Source organism: Cupressus sempervirens, chromosome 4 (assembly GCF_028749045.1).
Source record: "Cupressus sempervirens isolate cs-2001-9-10 chromosome 4, ASM2874904v1, whole genome shotgun sequence".
In the NCBI taxonomy this organism is placed as follows: Eukaryota; Viridiplantae; Streptophyta; class Pinopsida; order Cupressales; family Cupressaceae; genus Cupressus; species Cupressus sempervirens.
Window position 1 is genome coordinate 122392295 of NC_143121.1, and position 15113 is coordinate 122407407.

Below are 15113 nucleotides of genomic sequence, written 5' to 3' on the forward strand. Positions count from 1 at the left end.
TAACTTGATGTGAAATGTGTCGTTTTAGAGAGAAAATATCATATTACCTTTTAATAGTGAACATTAGTACAATTGAAAATATGTTTATATAATTTAGAGATTGTACAAAGAAAGGCATGCTTTGCTCCCTGAAGGGTCCAGTTATGAAGATTATGTTATTCCAAAGTAAGTGCTAAATGATTATTCAGATTTTAGTCTGCTTTAGGTTGCCCCAGCCATACCCTGCCCTTGTTTTGCTGTCAAATATAGGTTTGTAAACTCTTCTGGAAGAAGGTGAGGACTATGATTGATTTCAAGCAGGTAGGCTGCGTCTATTACTGATACGATCTCTGCAAAAATGATTCAATAGGGAATACTACCTAGACAATGCTATGCTCCAGAATCTCTGACAATTTGTATTTTCCCTGGTGCTGACGTGCAGGTGAGAGCTGGTATTTACTCCCATTTCAAAATTATGATGAAAGTATTGTAATAGATTAACCAATTGGGAAATAACAACCATTAAAGTATCCTGTAAAAATAAGCAATGCAAATTTTGCAGATTGTTATGTATCTTAAAAATATAAAAGCTCACTGATCTTACACATTTAATCCAGAATCCTGCAAATTGTATAATTATCATTTTGACTAGTACTTGCAAACTCAATATGCAAAATCATATTTTGGGACTAGTGGATTTTTTGCTAGAATGGTTGCAGGTGGCAAAACTGATGTTGTTATGCTTAAAGCATTAGCTTTTGTCTACTGCCGAGTGCTAACACTTGGCTGGCAAAACTGATGTTACCAGCTTTGTCTACTGCCCAGTGCTAACACTTGGCTGCATTATGTGTGTACTTTCAATCTGGTAATACTTAATGCCTTTGGTTTCCATGATTTCCTCCTTTATTTTGGGTCTAAATGGTTAAATGAACCTTGAATCTATTTTCATCTAAAGATCCAAATACCTAAACATAGTTCTTTCTGGAAAGCATCTAAAAACTTGAACCTGAAATTCAAGCCCGAAGGAGCAATGTACTAAAGTTATATTTAGGCGACTCAAAAAACCATAGAGATGATGGATGTATGTATACCTGCTGTGGACGCTGGTAGATGAGCAGTGAATAGGAGGATATAGTAGTTGAGAACATGGATCAGAGAATGTAAGGCGAGATCTATGTTGTGATTGGTGGTCATGAAAATGATTTAGGGAACTCTCAATTCTGCGAAACAATAAAAATCGGAACCACAAGGCTGCACTACATATCCCATAGATTTCAGAACCTTAAATTAAACTCTCTGATACTCCAGATGTCTATTCTAATAGTGCTCAAAGTTTTTAGGTTCCCAAATTATTTTTCAAGCATTGAGGGTGTCAAACTTAGGGTAAAAGTCCTTCAATTAATAATAAAGCAATTCTATAGTGGATCAATTTGTTAAGGTTGTAATGTCTTCATCAACTTTAGGCTTTGCAAGGCCAAGGGGGCTTGACATGTTGGATTAAATATGAATTGTACAGAATGTGGATTGTTGGCATATTTCATTAATTAGGTTAGTTTGAGGTTTAGATAAATAAATAGATTTTGACATGGCTATTTGTGAAGTTGCAGTATGGTAGGAAGTTAATCGTAGTAAAAACAAGGGGATTTAAAAGGCCAATAAGGTTATAATGCAAGATATTTGATTAAATCTAATGAATATCAAATTTTGTTTTGCCCTTTCGAACTAGCATTTTGGTATTAGAATTACAAATCAAACTCTATGCTAATGTGATGTTATAGTGTTGCTTCATGCGATGATGCACCTAATTTTGATTGCCAATTGGGATAAATTTGTCTTAGTCTTGATGTTGTGTTGCTAGGGTTTTGAGGGAGATTGTTCAAGGAAATCATGGTATATGGACACCTTTACTATTATGGTAAAATAATAAATGTGTTATTAAATAGAGATAATAAATGATCTATATATACAAGTATACATAAGAATGTTTTTATAACGAATAAAGAGAGAAAAACATTTTGAAGAGAGTTTCTATATTGAATAGAGAGAAAATATGGAAATGTAGAAGAGTGACCATTATAAATATAAGTAAATCTACGAAAGAGACAGAAACAAAATTAGAGAGATTCAACTCTAATATCCTCCCTTAATGGTCAATCCAACTTCAAAAGAAAAATTTGCAAGAGAATATGTTTTATGTGTTCTAGAATAATGGTTTGTAGTAGTATTGACTAAGGTAAGATGAGTGTCAATACCCTGAACAAGTGCCTCAAGTTGTTGATACTTGAAGACCGTCATCATTCTCTACTTCTAAGTGTTGTAGTTCTTTTCATTGAATTGCTAATTGCCTTCCAAGAGAAGATAGGTGAGAGATGCGCTGACACGTTTTGATGCAGAAAAAATGTGAATATTTGAAAATGCATGATCTTCGAGATAGATTGACGGAAGACTCATAAAAATGAAAGCACACCCAAAATAGAGCTTGAAAAAGCCACAAAGAATTTGAAATTAGATTCTAAAATTGTTGGCTCAAAAATTGAGGCATAGAAAATGATGCACCCAGAAAAAGCAGACTGACTTAGTGGAATTTGCTAAAACCCACTAAGAGTTTGCAAAATTTTTTTCGTAGGAAACTCTAGTCGTTTTTGGAAAAAAACAAAAAAGTGCTAGTTTGATTGTAAAAATAGTGGAAAAACAAAACTATTGGAAGAAAATTAGAGATAAGGGGTGTAAAACACCCTAGATGCTGGCCTTTGCAAAATATGTGTAAAAAAAACATGTCAAAAATTTCCCTTGAAAAAGACTTACCGAAAATAAAACATCAAATGTAGGCCCCAAAATGCTTAAAAGCCAATAACTGTTTAGAGGAAATTGGTCGAATGAGTAGGGGAAAGATAGGTGACACACAAGTTGTAGGAGAAAAGTTGCCTAGAGAAAAAATAGACAGAAACCCAAGATGAATTGTGGAAAAATATCTATGCAAACAAATAGTGTAGGATGTTGAAAATCAGGAGTCTAAAATTTCATGTAGAAATTAAAGATTTTCAATACCTACTTCAAAAAATAAGTCCAAAAATTTCAATAATGAAATTATTATTTTTCGAAAAAAAAGCTCGATACCATATTATGGTAAAATAATGAATGTGTTATTAAACAAAGATCATAAATGATTTATATATACACCTATATAGATAAGATAAGATATATTTATTAATTTTATATAAGTTTATATACAAGTATATAGAAGAATGATTCTATAATGAACAAAGAGAGAAATAAAAACATTTTGTAGATAGAGAAGGTTTCCCTATTGAACAGAGAGAGAATGTGGTAAAATAGGAGGGTGACTATTAGAAATAGAAGTAAATCTACAAAAGATAGATGTAAAATTAGAGAGATTTGACTCTAATATTTACAAGGTATTGGATTACTTGAAGCCACAAGTATTATCATCTCAAGGAGTTCGATGCTTATCAAGCATTTGAGGAGGCATTTGTCACACTTGGAGGAAGTATGTACTTTTAAAGGAATGGTTGTCTTATGTTTAGGCATATGGTCGGTAATGTATGTGGCAGAGGAGGGATCATTTTCTTAGCACTTGACGAGGCATTTGACACACTAGAGAGAGATGTGGACATTCAAAGGAATGGCTGTCTCATGTGTAGGCATATGGTTGGTGACTAGTACAACAAGGGAGGGATTGTTTCCATAGCACTAAAGAGGCATTTGACACACTCAAAGGAGGTGTGGACTTTCATGGCAAAAATGTCTTATGTGCCACACTATAGGAGACCTTAGATACTCTCAAAGGAGATTTGACATTTTAGACACACATCTCATTGTGCATGGGAGGTGGGAACACTCGTATAGGTGGTGCATGTTTGATGGTGAGGAGATCAATTGATGCAATCAACTTGATGTTTTTGAGTGGGCAATGAGGATTGGTAAAAACACTTCATCAATGTCTCCAAAAAGGTTGGGTTTAAAACTTTTGAACTATCACTATCTTTTTTAAATTAATGCAAGGAGGGGAGTGTAATATCCCCAGCAAAATAAGATCTATATAATTAAAACATAAATGAATTGATAAATTTAAAAATAATAAATTAAATTAATAAAGAAATAAAATAAAATAAAATAATATAACAATAATAATGACATAGTTATAATTTATTATAATCATATTATAATATTACATAATATATGTTAAGTACGAGAATTAAATATTATATGAATTAATGAAATATAAAATCATATAACCATAATATCTAAAGTGAAGTGTATATTTTAATATTAATATTGATAATTGTATTATTAATATTATAAAAAATAATTTTAATCTTAATAAATAATATAAGTAATTGAATGAAAAACCAAGTGCATATAAACAAATTTTAAACACCAAAAAAAATATGAGTAAAAAATTAGATATATAGAATTTGGTCTGAAGAAGTTTAATAAAGTATAAAATAATAAGAAAGAAAAATTACAAGATAACAAGAGCTCTCATTGAGTTGGTGTCCTTGCTTAGTGTAATTTGAAAAGTGCAATTTTTTTGGAGTTTGCTGATATATTACTAAAACACATCTAAAAAGAATAGTAAATTTTTAATTTAGAGTAAGATCGATGTAGGAATAATTTAAAGCAAAAATAAATTTTACAAAATTATTATTAAGTTTTAATTTTTCAATTAAGTTTGTTATAAAACATTTAAAGAATTATAATATTATTTTCATTTTTTAATTCTAATGTTAAAATTGATTGAATTACAAAGATAATATGAATCTCAAAATTTGTGTTAACATGATGTTACATTCACAAATTTTGAAATTTTAAAAAAATGAGTATGTTCTCGTAAAAAATGTTTTAAGTAAAAAATATATGTTTAATGGTAATTTCTTTTTAATTAATATGATAATTGTTTGAATTTTATAAAGTAAAACATACATTTTTAATTGATATAATTAATTAATGTGACAAATGTTTTGAGTAAAACATATATATAAAATGATAATTTTATTTTTGATAGTCATTTGAAAAAATATGACTTGGTTATGAAAGTATGTAATTTTAAAACTTTATATTGTTAGTAATAAGACTCATCTTTTTTGTTTTAATAAATATAATTTTTAAATATCAAATAAAATATTTATCAGTTTTAAATACATACAGACACTAAAATCAACTTAAATTTAGTAAAAAGTTGCAATCAAGTGCTTCCAAACCTTAGGTACGATGCTCATAACCCTAGGAAAAGAAGAACAATTCATTGGGCATGTAAGTGCTCGCCACTGGGTAGGTGACTGTGAAAAGAGAGGATCATCTAGTCTGTAATCCGCTGGTTGAGCTATTGGAGGATATGAATTTGCCACCTGTGTTGGTTTGCATATTTGAAAGAGATGTGTCGAAGGAGATGAACATGGATTATTACCGAGGCATCAAAAAAGTTTGCAAAAATATGAGTTGTGTTTCAGTGATTTGTTTTTGGATTTGATTGTGTTAAGATTTTTACCATCAATGTTACGAATCACACTATGTGATCCATGAGTTGTGTTGTTTTAAAGGGTGTAGGTCATGTCTTCCAAGTGCTCAATTTTGACTCAATGAATTCACAACTTGAGCAAAGTTGTGTTTAATATATATAGTCAATAAGAATTTTATTTCCCACAGAAGAAAAATTAGCAAAATACAACGTGGATAGGAAATAGGTGGCCAAAATGAATTTACCCCCAAACTATATGGAACTAATTAGAGAACATTGCTATACATCACTCTCCAAATTACATGTAGTCACACATTATAGGGTTTGCTAGGCTTGATGCAAACGTAGTTCCCTTAATCGTTCATCTCCTCACGTATCTCATCTCTATAACTCAACACCCTTTCATGTGGACCTACATTCAACTCTTCTTGTCCTTTCAATTTCTAGGCGATAAAAGTCTACAAAAGTGCCCTTGCTCAACTACTCTCTAAAACCCATTGCATTAGAAGTTGATGAAAGATCAACCCCACAGCTCCCAAGAATCACTTGCATGCAAATGCCTATCACAGAGAAAGAGAAAAACAAAAAGCTATGGAGGCTAGAATTGCCAGATCCATAGATGAGAATTTTTTTTTGCTAATAGATGACATTCACTTTTGATAATAGCAATTTCTCTTTTTGCTCATAAAAAATGTCTCATCTATGGATCTGGCAATTCCAGCTTCCATAGCTTTTTGCTTCTCTCTTTCTCTGTGCAGGTGTTTGCATGCAGGCGATTCTTGGGAGCTGTGGGGTTGATCTTTCATCAACTTCAACATGGTATCAGAGCAGAGACATGAAGATTTGGAGCTTTGATACTATGTTGAAGTTGATGAACGATCAACCCCACAACTCCCAAGAATCACTTGTATACAAATCCTTGTCACAGAAAAAGAGAGAAACAAAAAGCTATGGAGGCTGAAATTGCTAAATCCATAAATGAGACATTTTTAATGAGCAAAAAGAAAAATTGTTATTATCAAAAAATGAATTGGTTAATAATTACAAAGAGAGATCGTCCTTATAAAAGAGATCGAAACCCTAAAAAGATCTAACTTAGATTGTATCATAATAATTAATAAAAAATAATTAATTATTAGATGCCTAAAGTTTAAGTTAATTAGAAAATATCTAATTACTCTAATTTGATTGGCCTATTTTTGGATGGTGTGTAGGCTCCATGAGTGAAAAAGGTTTTTTTCTTTGACTTGCGCTCTGGCCAGCCTCGTATTTGGTACCGAGCACTTCTTTTTTTCGCTGCTCTGACATGGTCAATACCTTAGGTACCGTGCATACACGGGTCCCATGCCTACTCTGCATTGCCAGTCGCCACGAAAATGCACTTCTTTTACATTGCTTTTTCTGACTTTTTAAAAAATTAAGTCCTCTCCTTCGTATGGAAGTGCATTTTCGTGGCTGTATAGACGTTGCCGGACTCCCATTGACTCTTACGTCCATGTCACCTCTACTTACCATTCTTGGAAATTTAAGGAGGCTTTTCTGGCGTGATTGGCATGCCCTCGTGGGTTCTTTCAATACCTCAGTCAGCGCATGATTCTGGCCCACGTGCTCCGTCTAGCACGTCTTCTCCCTGATCTGTGGTTTGGTGTTTGGGATCTAGTGTAGGCCTTTAGGCCCACATCATGTGACTTGTTCGATGGATGGACTTATTTTCCATCTCCGTTATGTGGGAGTTTGGAGCTGCGATCTTTGGCGGACCTTTGTGGTGAAGCATTGTTTTGGGAGCTAGACAGAGTAAGCCCCTCTATCGCTTGGCCTTCCTGCCACCCAACCTTCATCGAGCTCTGTCAACGCTCTCCAGTTTTGGGCCTTCAAATGTCATGGGCCTCTTTCTGCACAGTGAAAGTGCACGTGGTCAGTTGAAGTAGAAGGCGGGGTTCCAGATTTGTTTGGCGTTTTTTTTTTCTTGGGAACACGATTTTTGGAAATGAGCTGACTGCGAGCACGTTATGTCCGCCTCCGTACTTTCGCGGGTTCAATGACGTAAAAGGCACGTTTTTTCCTTGATCTCAGTCGAGATTTGTGCCTAATTCAGAGCACCACCGTATACCCATTTGATTTGCAAGTCGGGCTGCCGTTCTTTTTGCCTTGAATCTCCTCAACGTCTTTGGCCAAATGATTCAGTCATGGGCCCAATTAATGGCAGACCTTTTGGGACCACATGTTTATGTTGTGGGAACAACGTGTTTGTTTCAGAGCTATTTTGATTCGGTGGACTGCATTTTGTGGAGCAGATTTGGCATACAATTTTTTTTTTTTTTAATGGCCCCACGCGATTTGGACTATGAATCTTCAAATTGTTCTCCACGGGCTCACCTCAGTTCTCTGCGGACTCACCTTGTTCTGGCACCCAGTGCCTTAGTCCCTCCAAGCACCCTCCCACATGCTCTTGTCTCGACAGTGCTTTGCCCATGCCTTGATTTTCCAGCCCTCTCCATATTTGGTAGTTGTTGTGGCGTGATTCAATGGCGCTTGTTCGGTGATTTGCATATTTGTTTGGACTTGGCGGTATTTTGTGGTTCGGTGTGCTCGTTAGGGCCCGTTTGGCTCCGGGAATAGGAATAGCTATTTTGAAATACTTATTCTAGAATAGAAAATGGGGCTACGTATTTTTGTTCTCTGTTTGGTTCAGCCAATATTTGATGGGAAATTTGTGGATCTCAAAATTTATGTTTTCTAAAATAAATAAAAGTGGAATAGGAATACGTATTTCAATAACAACTATTTGAATGGAATTGCAAAACCCAATTTTTAAGCCAAAATTGGAATACGTATTCCTATCTTACTTCGTATTCCAATTCCGATTTGGTGCATCCAAACTTAGAATTCAAAATTTTAAGGATTTACATATGCCTATTCCGCTTGTATTCCCGTTGCCAAACGGGCCCTAGAGGATTTTACTGCACTTTTGTGGAGACATGAACTCCTTGACTTGGGTGCGCCTTTTTTGATTGGGACCAGATGCCTTTTTTTCATGGGCCCCACAGTATTTTTGGACTGGTGGTGGTCTTTTGCATTGGGGGCATTCAGGGCCTTGGTTGCTTGCTTTTTAATGGTGGTTTGATACAATGTGATTTGGTCCTTTTTTACCATGTGTTTTTTCTTTGGCCACCAAATTTTTCTTCCGACAGTGGTCCTTTGTTTGACAGAGTGTCTCCGACGATCAGATACTCTTTTTTCGATAGGGGTCATATTCTTGGCATTTTTTTGCCTTGACGACTGTTTGACTGTCAAATTTGGGCTCTTCACTTGCTGACATCAGCACCATGTCAGCATTGCATCAGCCATCCTGTCACCTTTTCAGGCTCTATTTGGACCTACCTTCGTATTTTTACTCATATCTCAGGCATACAGACTTCGTTTTTTGAAAATGAGATATCATTGGAAAGCTGGTTTCGAGCTCGTCAGAGTGGTAGAGGTGATTTTTAGTTTTTATGCTTTTTTGATAGTTTTTTCTATTGTCAAAGTCAGTGGTACAATTTTGCACTCTAGGAGACATATCTTGAGCATCCGATCTTTGATTTGGGAAATCTTTATATTGTTGGAAAAGTCTTTCCGAGATCTTCCTAATGATGCTGTTTGCTTTTCCATATTATACTCTAGCCACATTCTATTCAATCTTTTGCATTTTTCCATTCTGGTTGATATCTTGGTTGTTTCAAGTCCGGAAATCGATTTATTTGCTTCAAATAATTTGTCATGACTTGTACTATTTATTATATTAGTCTTATGTCTCTTATGGTCTATTTAGACATTATTTGTATGCATTCTTGCAAACACACTGAGATAAAGTGCCATATTGCATCTGTATTTTTGTTTCAATTGTTTTGCCTTATTTTGCCTTCTAATTCAAGAAGTGTCATCTGAGTACACTCGTACAGATTACTATATTCTTGGAATTCACCATATCTTGTGCCTTATTTTACATGCACTACTCATGATTGAAGTGCCATGGGGGGTTGATGTTTTGCCTTTGTTTGCCATCTTCCTTTGTCCAGTGAGTGTCGCTTCTGTGACATTAGCCTTATGAAATGTTTGAGAGTGATCACCTCAATGCGCACATGTACTCTTTTGTACATCTTGATCATGGTTCCTTGACATACAATTCTTTTTGCATACTTTTCTAATTTCCTATCACCTCACCCTTGTTTGCATCAGGGGGGGGGGGGGGGTCCTGTTGTTTCTCATACTTCCTTGATTCGATTGATCAACTCTTCATGCTTTGGTGTTTTATGCCATCTGTATTTTTGAGTTCAGTTGTTTGCCTTTGTGTGCCTCCTGATTCAATGCAGATTACAATCTTCTCTAACCGGTCAGATTCTATTTCAGTGGAGGTTCTTTAGATCAACAATTACTTTTGACAGAGCTTTGCAGCTTCTACATGCTTCAGTGGTGTTCTTAATGATCATCTTTTGTTTCTATCTTATGAGACATTCCCTAGTTTGGAGGCTTCTTCAGTCCTTCACTAGTTTCTTTCAACATTTTTCTTCATCTCTTTTTGGAGCAGGGTTTTTCCCATATGGTTTTCTCTATTTGTCCTCTTTTTTAAGATTTAATTTTTCTTGGGTACCTCATCAAACTTTGTTTTTCGGGACCCAATTCTATTTTCAGTAGTAGTTTCTAGGTTTTTAGCTACTCCCTAAGTTAATCTTAAGGGGGGTGTTAGAGTAATTAGATATTTCCTAATTAACTCTAGTTTGCTTAAGCTAAAATTTGGGCATCTAATAATTAATTCTTCTATTAATTATTACAATGCAACCTAGGTTAGACCTTTTTAGGGTTTCGATCTCCCTTATAAGGACGATATCTCTTTGTAATGATTAACCATTTCATTTTTTGATAATAACAATCTATCTTTTTGCTCATTAAGAATGTCTCATCTATGGATCTAGCAATTCCAACCTCCATAGCTTTTTGCTTCTCTCTTTCTCTATGACAAGTGTTTGCATGCAAATGGTTCTTGGGAGTTGTGAGGTTGATCTTTCATCAACTTCAATAATAAACTTGCCTCATGCCATCAACTCATAATTTTCCATTTTCCTCTCTTGTCAAACAACATGGATGCACTTTTAGTAGTGAGAAGTGGAGGAAAGAGGTGTCATATTCATGAGGCAGTAAGAAACAGAGGGAGTTGGGGGTCTTTTTAAGATTTTGGCAAGACGATGTAGTTGAGAGATTCACAAACATTGAATTAGACATGTGAAATGTCCCTTTTCTGATTTTTGTATGATATTTCCAACCTCTAATCAGATTTTCAAGATCAAACAACTAATATCACAAAGATCCACCAAATTTCTCAAGAAACCCCAAATCGGGTATGCCAAAAATTGTGCCAAAAGCTTCACAGCTTCACCTATTATTAATAAATCTGGAAGTGGAAATTTTTACAAAAATTTCAGCAGCATAACAGCCTACAAAATGACATTTCCAGATCCGTATAGCCTTTACACAACAATTCTCAAATGTAGGACAAAAACTATGCTCATCGGGCTCTCGAAATTAACACAAAAATGCTCGGAAACACCACAAAAATATTAATAATCTATCTCAGAAGTTTAATCACGTCCCCATACATATATTCAGCTCTATTTTAAAACCTTAAATTCTGAAATACAACAGCAACCCAAACTGATATGAAATACTCAACTAAAAACACCAAACTCATACAAAAAACACACACCCGAAAACCCACAAATCTGCACTGTTCAACACAAAGGCAAACTCTGTATGAGCATGCACATGGAATGGCTTCAAACTCCCGTCCTTAGCCTTCCTGGAAACCTGCAAACTCCCGTTCTTGGGTCTCCCTGGAAACCTGCAAACTCCCATTCTTGGGTCTCCTTCTCCACAGGTTTGGCAGCCTCTGAAGAATAACAAAGAATGAGCAAAAATCAAGTTCTGGTATCCACCCAAAATGCCTCCAAACCCCTTAAAAGAGGGCATAACTGTAACTCACATCCAAGAGAGGTTAATGAAACATATTTTAATAATAATTTTCATTTATTAGTCCAACGGTTTCCAAAGATTAACCTCCTTTTTCCAAAACTTCACTTTCTTGGGCCTGCCTGCCTTAGCAAAGATTATTATTTTTTAATTATTTGAAAAGGGGACATGACAAGTCCTCCCCTCCCAAACATTGCTTGTCCTCAAGCAATGGCTGAAAAATAAACCAATCAATCCACTTGGATCCCAAATGTAGTCATGGACTATACTACTACCAATTAACACAGGCTCGTGCAATATCCTCTGCAATATGACCAAGAGGAATCCATAATCAAACTGACGATTATAGCTCAACCAAACTCCAAAATCACAACTTCCACAGTCAGAAACCCATGAGACACAAACTCTTAGAACATCAAAATCCAAGTAAAGTGGACTACCAACATAGTAAATACCATCAATGCATTCCACTGGCCTATACAGAATGTACAATCCAACTCTACAACAATGGTGAATGCTCCCAAATGAAACTGTACCAAGTATGGAGAATCCACACACTATACAACGCCTGCAGTCAACACAACTCTGTAGATCACCAACCACTATCTCATAACCATAACTACCATGCACCCTTGATGGTGAAAAGCCATCACAAGATAAATAGCAAGAATTGGAACCCAAACCCAAATTTCCTGCCATCAACTCCTCAACACAAGGATCAAATGCTAACTGATGTACATACCTTGCAATATAAAGTTGATAAAAAAAACCAACCTGAGTCAACAACTCACCATGAACAAGTGATACAACCCACTGTGACTGATCACCAACTAAGTCAGGAGATGTCATAGCCAAAGGAGTAGAATCAATAACAACACCCGCTGAAGCATCACTCTGAAACTCCTGCTCTAAGTCATGTATTATCAAGCTGTCAACTGTAGAACCTATCACCATGTCATGCCCATCACAACTCTCATCCTGAGATGTCAAACTATCCCATAACTGATGACAAGCATTAGAAACCAAAGTACATCTTTGTATCATCATCTCATCAACATGGTCATCAAAGGTAAATGGATGAGCGTACCTCATAGTGTAATGCCGATAGAATGTGCCAATTTCAGTCAGTGGCTGAGACTGTAATCCAGATGAAACTAACTGCAATTGATCATTAACCATGTTGGAACTGACTACTACCTCCGAAGATATCACCAAGGGAGTAGCATTACTAGCAAGAACCATGCCAATTGCCAACTCACCAACATCACACATGATCTTTGATACATCTCTAGTCTTCATGCCATCAGTACTAGAGGCCACCACCATGTCAGGCATACAACAATCTGCTACAACACCCAACTCAACTGAACCTGACTCTAGTGGGAATGAACCTGATATGCCAATGTTAGTATCAAAGATGTATGCATCCCCATCTCCACTGTCTCTGACAATCTCGGCCATGGACATCCTCGGATCACCAAACACCACAACTTGTGACTGTATAGAATCAGGTAAAGACTGTAGTCGCTCTAACTCCATGGTCACCTTAGCCAAATGAAACTGTGACTCCTTGAAAGCCAACTGTGTACTCTCAAGAATCTTAGAAGTCACCTCAAGCTGCTTAGTAAGCTCACTCACCTCATCTTCCTTGGCCAACAATGCATCATATGCTGTACTGCCCCACTCCATAAGATAATCTCTGTCAGCTACCAACTACATATAATTCTATTTCAAAATCCGAATAGCCTCCCATAAAGAGTGGAACTCTATCAAGGAAAGATAACTGCCTCCCTGCTCATCACTAGTAGGAGAACACCATCCATAAACTGCTAACAACTGACGAGCAACATCGAAATGCTGGGAAGTGATAGCAATGTCTCGGTCACTAACTCTCAACTGATTAGACACATGATGGCACTGGCTGGACTGTCTCCTACGAATCTCCTCTGATGCACTGTCTAAAGGAGTATCCTCAAAGTTACTAGTCTCTAGAGTATTACAATCCATATCCTGTGAATCAAATCTAAAGCTCATATCAACATACGGAGTATCAAAAACATTAGCATTGCTGTCCAACTCCTCTATACCCAAGGAAACTAAGTCTTCAAAACTGCCCACTACATCCTCCTGGATGTCATCAATGCCAATATGATCCTGGGACTCATCTATACACACTGCCAAATATGAAATATCATCAACACATTCCAGCAAGTATGGTCGACTAGATATATGAACAAAGCCCAACATTAGTGTATAAAAACTAATACCAACATCAGACAAGATACTGGCACAAGAAAAGACAACACCATATAATCTGCTAATCAAATCCATGATAGCACCCAAACAAACACTGCTACCAAAAAGTGTTAAAGATCTCCAGTCAATTGAATCCCAAATGCCAATATAACAATCTCGAGTCCATATCCGTAAACTAGAATCAACTGGTAACTCAAGCAAACTCCTCACCTGAGTAATATGACCAATACCAACTAACTCCACATACCTGTCATGATGAGATAATGAAGTCACAATACTATCTTTGTTCACCTTCAGTTGGCTGGACAAATCATGTGAAGTACTACCAGCCTCAACCTCATGTGATGAAGCATCTAACTGTGCCTGGTACTCTTTCTCAGCAAAGTCATGAATGCTCAATGTCTGCTCATCTCTACCAGATATCTCACCATCCTGCACAACAACATCCTCATAATCATCATCTAAACCCACTACACTGTAGTCACTGCCTGTTGTAACTATACCATCCTGAATACCTGTGGCATCACCCTTTGATGACCTGTAAACAATTGTCTCAATTTGAGTATCAAGTTGACCATTACTATCAATCAGTGTAATATCTTTTCCCACCACCTCCTGTGGCAGAGTAGAATCTGAGACCTCTACCTGGCTATCAGCTAGTTTCTCAAACTCCTCATGCAAGTTCTTGGGAATTGTGTCATCTGTCTTATGAGAAAATCTGCCAAATAGAAATCCAGTAAACTTATCCACCTTAGTTGGGTCAGACAACATGTCATTCATTATACGATGGTGCTCAATCAACTGTTCAGACATGTCATGGCTTATTTTCATAAGTTTATCTCGAATGTCTAAATAACCATCCTTTCTACTGTTTTGACTCTGGTTATCAATTGTCCAAGATCGTGTCCTCTGAGACTCTGTACTATACCTGTCCATTCTAGATAAAGTAGAGTGTAACCCCAATAGGATATAACTTCTTCAAACACCAAGAACTAACATGCAAATGATTAGAAAGCGCATGCAACCATAGATTTTGACATGCAACTGATTAGAAGCAACATGCAACCACCAAATTCACCAAGAACTAACATGCAAATGATTAGAAGTAGCATGCAACCATAAATTTTGACATGTAGTTGATTAGAAGCAACATGCAATCATAAATTATGACATGCAAGATCTGGGTAATTGTCAAAACTGACATGCAAGATCTGGGTAGTTGTTAAAACTGACATGCAAGATCTGTGTAGTTGTCAAAACTGACATGCAAACTTCTACAACCACCAAATTCACTAAGAACTAACATGAAAATGATTAGAAGTAGCATGCAACCATAAATTTTGACATGTCACTGATTAGAAGCAACATGCAACCATAAATTATGACATGCAAGATT